This window comes from Octopus bimaculoides, chromosome 29, assembly GCF_046866305.1.
Source record: "Octopus bimaculoides isolate indiv1 chromosome 29, ASM4686630v1, whole genome shotgun sequence".
Taxonomy (NCBI): Eukaryota; Metazoa; Mollusca; class Cephalopoda; order Octopoda; family Octopodidae; genus Octopus; species Octopus bimaculoides.
The window spans coordinates 202,372-209,871 of record NC_142956.1 but is presented as its reverse complement, the minus strand read 5'-3'; the positions used below and the strand labels follow the sequence as shown (position 1 = coordinate 209,871).

The window sequence follows — 7,500 nt, the reverse complement described above, 5'->3', positions numbered from 1 at the left end:
TTTTTACAACATACCTTGCCACATACATAATTACCACTGTTTGCTTCTACTTTGACTTACATTTTATAACTTTAAATTTTTCGTATTGCAGTATTATAAGATAAGTATAAGGTATTATATGGCATTATTATATATATTTATATATCCATGCATTTTCCTGGTTCCTTTTTTACTTTCTTTCTTTTTCTCTTCTTTAAGCCTGGTTCTCATTCTATTGGTGTATTTTGCCAAAACACTAGGATATAGGGATGTAAACATACCAACACCAGTTGTCAAATGATGATGAGGAGGACAGACACAAAAACACACACACATAGATAGATAGATAGATACATACATATATATGTATATATATATATATATATATACATATCTATCTATCTGTCTATATATATATATATATATATGTGTGTGTGTGTGTGTGTGTGTGTTCTGGGTTCAGTCCCTTTGCATGGTACCTTCTACTATAGCCTCCACCTGACCAAAGCCTTATGCATGGATTTGGTAGACAGAAACTGTAAGAAGCCTGTTGTATATACATATGTATACATATATATATATATATATATATATATATATATATATATATATATATATATACATATATATATATATATATACATATATATATATATATATATATATATATATATATATATATATATATATATATATATATATATATATATGTATGTATATATATATATATGTATGTATATATATATATATATATATATATATATATATACATATATATATATATATAAACAAAAGTAAATGAGTATATGCATATATACGTACAGGTATGTGCATACCGACATCCACCTGTATGTATAGGTGCATATCTGGGTACAGGACATTGCACACAAACGTAGACGAGAACACACGAGCCACATAGAGAACATTCTACTTCTTCAGCTACCCACGTTTTAACACCGGCGTTTCGACGAATATATATACACACACACACACACACACACATATATATATATAGACATATATACAAATACACACCACACATACATACATATATACACACACACATGCGCACACACACACACACACACACATATATACATACATATATGTATACACACACATCCAAATATACATCTGTACACACCTCTCTCTAGGCTGCCTCCCTGATACCCTGTCGGCCCTTTCCCTCCACCCGGTATCTCATCACTCAACCAACAGCCACCAACCAAGCTAAACTTAGACACTACAAAGGAATTCTTCTGCATCATACTTTCCCCCCCTCCCCCTCCCCCCTCTTTCTCTTTTAACATTCCTCTTTGGTATTTCATTCCATTTCCTTCCCCATCCGGGGTCTTTTAAAGAACCAGGTATTTTTCTCCTTCTTCCTTCTTCCTTCATTCCTGTTCTTTCTTTCTTCCATCGTTTTATTTTTATTTTTATTTATTTATTTTTTTTACTTGTTTCAGTCATTTGACTGCGGCCATGCTGGAGCACCGCCTTTTAGTCGAGCTAATCGACCCCAGGATTTATTCTTTGTAAGCCTAGTACTTATTCTATCGGTCTCTTTTTGCCGAACCGCTAAGCTACGGGGACCTAAACACACCAGCATCGGTTGTCAAGCGACGTTGGGGGGACAAACACAGATACACAACATATATATATATATATATATATATACATATATACGACAGGCTTCTTTCAGTTTCCGTCTACCAAATGCACTCACAAGGCTTTGGTCGGCCCGAGGCTATAGTAGAAGACACTTGCCCAAGGTGCCACACAGTGGGACTGAACCCGGAACCATGTGGTTGGTAAGCAAGCTACTTACCACACAGCCACTCCCGCGCCTTATTCTTTCTCTTTTTTTTCTTTCTTTTTCCTTTCACCTTCTTTTTTTATTCTCACTTTATCTTTCTATTTTCTTCCTTTCTTTCGTTCTTTCTTCCTTTCTTTTCTCCTTTCTTCCTTTCTTTTCTCCTTTCTTTCTTTCTTTCTTCAGAATCGTTTGCACCCTGGCCTAAATGCTTGGTGGTATTTTGTTTGTCGCTAAGTTCTGAGTTCAAATTCCACCGAGGTCATCTTTGCCTTTCATCCTTTCAAGGTCGATAAATTAAGTACCAGTGAAACACTGGGTGGGGGGGTTCATGTAATCGACTAGTCCCCTCCCCCAAATTTCAGGCTTTGAGCCTATAGTAAAAAGGATTGTTGTTATTATTATTATTATTATTATTATTATCCCTTCGTAGCACAGTGTAGGTAAAAATGTACCGGAGTCTTTAGGTCATCTCCCAAGCCACAACAAGGACCTCAGGTAGATAATACTTTCCTCAAGATGTGCCCTGTGCCCAATGAGGTTGCTTTTTGCAAGACATCAATCTTGCAAGGGGTTTCCAGTTGCCTTTAAGAAGTCTTGAAGTTTGAATGGGATTGAACCCAACACTCCAATCACTTTTATATTACCCTCACGCATTCCATACAGTCTTACCATTTCCACTTTCAATTCGGAGTATCGAAATGTATGGAAGGCCTAAAGGAGCAGGATTTAGTCTTAACATCTGTTGAATCCCCCCCCCCCCAGTGCCCCGCAGGATAGTTGAGAAGGAAGAGTGAATGTCTGATGAGGATGGGTACCTCACTAAAAAGGATAAACTTCACAGACTTCTTGAAGTTTGAAAGGGGACCCTTTCACCACTAAAAGTAGCTGTTTTGCTTCTTGCAAAATCTGTTTTGGGATGAACAGGAGTGGTGGGGGGCAGAAAAAGGGGCTACGTGTGTGTATGTGCTTGTGAAAGTGTGTGTGTGTATGTGTGTATTATATATATATATATATATACATGGTTGTGTATGTATATATATATATATGTGTGTGTATATGTGCATGGATGAGAACGTGTGTGTGTGTGTGTGTTTGGTTTCCTTCTGGAATTCCAGTTTTTTTTTAACTTAGAAAAGTACTCACCTCCTTCTCTCTCTCTCTCTCTCAATCTACCTCTACCCTTCTCTTACTTTCTCCTTCTCTCTGACTACCTCTCACCATCTTCCACTCTTTTGTCCCCCTCTCTCTCTATTTCTCTTTATCTAACTCTCACTACTTCTCTCACCCAAAAACCTTTCCCTATCAAAACCTCCCCCACCACCACCACCATCCTAAGAAGCGCAACAACCTGGTGGCTGTTGTTTATTTACACAATCTGGCCAACCCAGCATCGCCCCCCCTCTCTCTCTTTCACTCATTATCTCTCTCTCTCTCTTTATATATCTCTGTCTCTCTCTCTCTCTCTCTCTCTTTATATATCTCTGTCTCTCTGTCTCTCTTACTCACAAGCGCACATTCACACAAACACAAATGCACACACACACACTTACACAAACGCATGCACACACACACACACACACACACACGCACACACACATTCATAGATCCCTCCTCTCTCTCTATAATAACATACTCTCTCCTTCTTCACCCGTCTCGCTCTACCATCACATTCTATTTTACTCTTCCTTCCCCTCTCTTTCTTAATATAGCCTCCTCCCCACTTTTCTCTCTCTCCCCCCCTCCTTCCACTCTTCCTCTTATTCTCCCTCCCCCTCCCTCTACCTCATCTCTCACCACATTCTAACAACCGACTTCCTTGCTTCCTTTTCAGGAGTGAACTTATCGGCTGTTTTCACTCATTTCTTCCCCCCCCCCCTCCCCACCATTTTCTCTTCTACCATTTTCTCCATTTTTCTCTTCTCATTACATCTACCCCAGTGAAACACTGGGGTAGATGTAATCGACTAGCCTCCCTCCCCCCCCCCCATAAAAAAAGATTTGAGGCCTTGTGCCTATGGTAGAAAGGATTATTTGTTGGCACTCCGTCACCTACGACGTTGAGGGGGGTTCCAGTTGATCCGATCAACGGAACAGCCTGCTCGTGAAATTAACGTGCAAGTGGCTGAGCACTCCACAGACACGTGTACCCTTAACGTAGTTCTCGGGGGATATTCAGCGTGACACAGTGTGACAAGGCTGACCCCTTTGAATTACAGGCACAACAGAAACAGGAAGTAAGAGTGAGAGAAAGTTGTGGTGAAAGAGTAGAGCAGGGTTCGCCACCATCCCCTGCCAGAGCCTCGTGAAGCTTTAGGTGTTTTCACTCAATTAAACACTCACAACGCCAGGGCTGGGAATCGAAACCGCGATCCTATGACCGCAAGTCCGCTGCCCTAACCACTGGGCCATTGCGCCTCCAGAAAGGATTATTATCATCATCCATCATTATTATTATTATTATTATTATTATTATTATTATTATTATGGTGGTGGTGGTGGTGGTGGTGGTGGTGGTGGTGAGCTGGGCAAAATGCTTAGCAGCTTTTCATCTGTTTTTGTTTTTTTTTCATTTTGAGTTCAAATTCTGCTTGAGTTTAACCTTTACTTCCAGAGTCAATGAAAATTAATAAGTACCAGTTGAATGCTGGGGTCTGATGTAATTGATTTGCACCGTCTCAACTAAAATTGCCGGCCTTGTACCAAACCATGAAACCAATATGTGTAAGTTGAATTTTTAGCTCTCGTTATTATTCCTTCTCTCAACCATTTAGTCATCTCTCAAGAATCTACCCCCAATTCTCTGACTACAGCTCTGTTATTTGTTTAGATGATGTCTATTAGTTTTTTGGTTGGCGGCTGTTTCATCTGCTACTCTTCCTGGCTTCTTGGTTTTCATGGCAGAGCCATTTGCTTTCTATCTCTACGGTTCCTCTGTCTCTCTTTCCTTCTCTCGTTATTGCTCCCTCCCTCCTAGCCTCTCTCTCTCTCTCTCTCTCTCTCTCTTTTACTTATCCTGAATGCTTGTAGCTTCCTCAAAAATGAAACATAATGACGGAAAAAGAAATTAATATAAGTATTTATGTTTGTACATGCCAATATGTATGTATATATATATATATATATATATATATATATATATATATATATATATATATACATACACATACATAGAGAGAGACAGAGTGAGGAAGAGAGAGAAACAGACATACAGACAGATGGGTGGATAGGATAAATAGATACATACATAGATACATTGATAGGTGGATAGATAGATAGATAGATAGATAGATAGATAGACGGACAGACAGGCGTAGATAGATTGATTGATGGATGGATGGATAGATATAGATTGGTTATTGGATTGATTAGAATCTTGGCACATCGACCCGTAAGATGCCAGAAATGGTTTCTATCTGAGTTGGCACCCAAAGGTTTCTCTCTCCAAGTGAAAGGAAAATCGTACAATGCATGTAGTTCTGCATGGTAGGGAGATGTGGTCCCTGGATGCTGAGGGCATGCGAAGGCAAGAGAGGAATGAGGTTTGTATGTTCCACTGGATGTGTGATGTCAGTGGACATGTTCAATAGAGTGCTAGTATTTTGAGAGAGAGACGTTGGACATAAGAGGAATTGGTTGTTGTGAGCAAGAGAGAAGACTGTTTGGTCATGTGATTCGGATGGAGGCTGACAGCTTGGTAAAGAAGTGCCAATCTCTCAAAGTGAATGGAACGTGCGGAAGTGGGGGACCCAGGAAGACATGGGATGAAGTACTGAAAGGAGGTCTTCAGGATGTTGAACCTTTCAGACAAAACGACAAAGGACCGAGATACCTGGTGCCTTGCTGTATTCAAGAAGACCCATCCTCCACAAGAGATCCCCACTGGTGAAGATGATTCACCTGCAAGAGTCCTGCGTTAGTGCCACGTGAAAAACATTTGTGCCGGGGCCACATGAAAAGCATCCAACACACTCTGTAAAGTGGTTGGTGATAGTAGGAAGGGTATCCAGCCATAGAAACCAAACCAAATCAGGGGCATGCTTGGTGATCTTTCTGTCTGGTGAAGCAATGACCAAACTTTTCTGTCACACAGAGATTTGAATCAAATTGACATGTTCATGTTTTATAGCTCTTTACTCTTTACTCTTTTACTTGTTTCAGTCATTTGACTGCGGCCATGCTGGAGCACTGCCTTTAGTCGAGCAAATCGACCCCAGGACTTATTCTTTAGAAGCCTAGTACTTATTCTATCGGTCTCTTTTGCCGAACTGCTAAGTTACAGGGACATAAACACACCAGCATCAGTTGTTAAGAAATGCTAGGGGGACAAACACAGACACACACACACACACACACACACACACACACACACACACACACACACACATATATATACATATATACGACGGGCTTCTTTCAGTTTCCGTCTACCAAATCCAATCACAAGGCTTTGGTCGGCCCGAGGCTATAGTAGAAGACACTTGCCAAAGGTGCCACGCAGTGGGACTGAACCCGGAACCATGTGGTTGGTAAGCAAGCTACTTACCACACAGCCACGTTTTTAAAATTTTTAAAAAATTACACAACTTATTTTAAGGGTTTTCTGTAATTTGAGAAAAAAATATAAAATATTAGTTGAATAAATGCAGGAAACTATGCACATGTTATCTTTTAAACCGTTTTCCTGATGGAAGCAGAATGTCAACTTGCTTCCCTTTTCGTATGTAAGTAAGATTATATATATATATATATCATAGTTTTTGCGAATTGACAGCCAACCACCGTTTCCATGGAGATGCTTTCCCCCCCATCACTTCACCATGTGACTGTCTCCCAAAACAGATCAGCTGCTTGGTGAATGGTAACAGTGAGTTAGGTGCCCCTGCCTCCTCTCAGTGGAGGTCAACTACTGCCAGAGGTCAGAGGGTAAAGGTTATCAGCACAAACATAGTATGATGTCATGATTATTTGTTTCTGCTGTGTGTGTGTGTGTGTGTGTGTATAAATATATACATATATATGTATATATATTGTTTATATATATATATATATATATACACACACACACACCTATATACATATATATATCATAAATTATATATATGACCACATATATATACACATACATATATGTTTGAAAGCATGGTGTATATATTTATGTGTGTGTGTATGCATATGTGCATGTGTGTGTATATATATATGTATAGTGGATGTTCAATGATAATGATGATATGTGTGTGTGTATACATACATATATATATATATATATATATATATATGCGAGTAAAAATAAATACAAAAAAGGTGGTTTTTTTGTATGATTGTGTATAGAGGAATATATTATTTAGTTTAAAAGAGTTCCAACACTGTCTGTTTTTTATGTTTTATTTATATTCCTGCAGAACCAATGTGGGGTATAGAATATGGAATATACAATATATAATATAATATACAATATATAATATAAAATAAAATAAAATAAAAATGGATGGCACCATGAAAGAAAGTATTGAATGTAGATGAAATATTGAGTGTTCAATATAAAGGATCAAACATATAAATATATAAATATAAATATATAAAGGCGACTCGAGTTTCAGGGCTATTTCCCTTCGTCATGGCTGGTATGACAGACTTTAACAGACTGTCATATATATATATGGGAAGAGCCATTTTGGCGATGCGTCCTGCCCAGCTCTTCGAAACGC

At 38.8% G+C, this 7,500-nt stretch overlaps 2 protein-coding genes across 3 annotated transcripts in view; one reads left to right on the top strand and one right to left on the bottom strand.

The window, feature by feature from the left end:
* LOC106873051 (radial spoke head 14 homolog) overlaps window positions 1-7,500 on the top strand; it is a 34,786-nt gene that overhangs the window by 20,658 nt on the left and 6,628 nt on the right. The window contains exon 11 of the transcript XR_008267091.2: window positions 4,407-4,516. The gene's annotated coding sequence lies outside the window, so the exon portion shown is untranslated. The remainder of the gene's footprint in view (window positions 1-4,406; window positions 4,517-7,500) is intronic.
* Window positions 1-7,500, bottom strand: part of LOC106873050 (cysteine and glycine-rich protein 1) — a 22,071-nt gene that overhangs the window by 8,517 nt on the left and 6,054 nt on the right. The window lies entirely within an intron of this gene.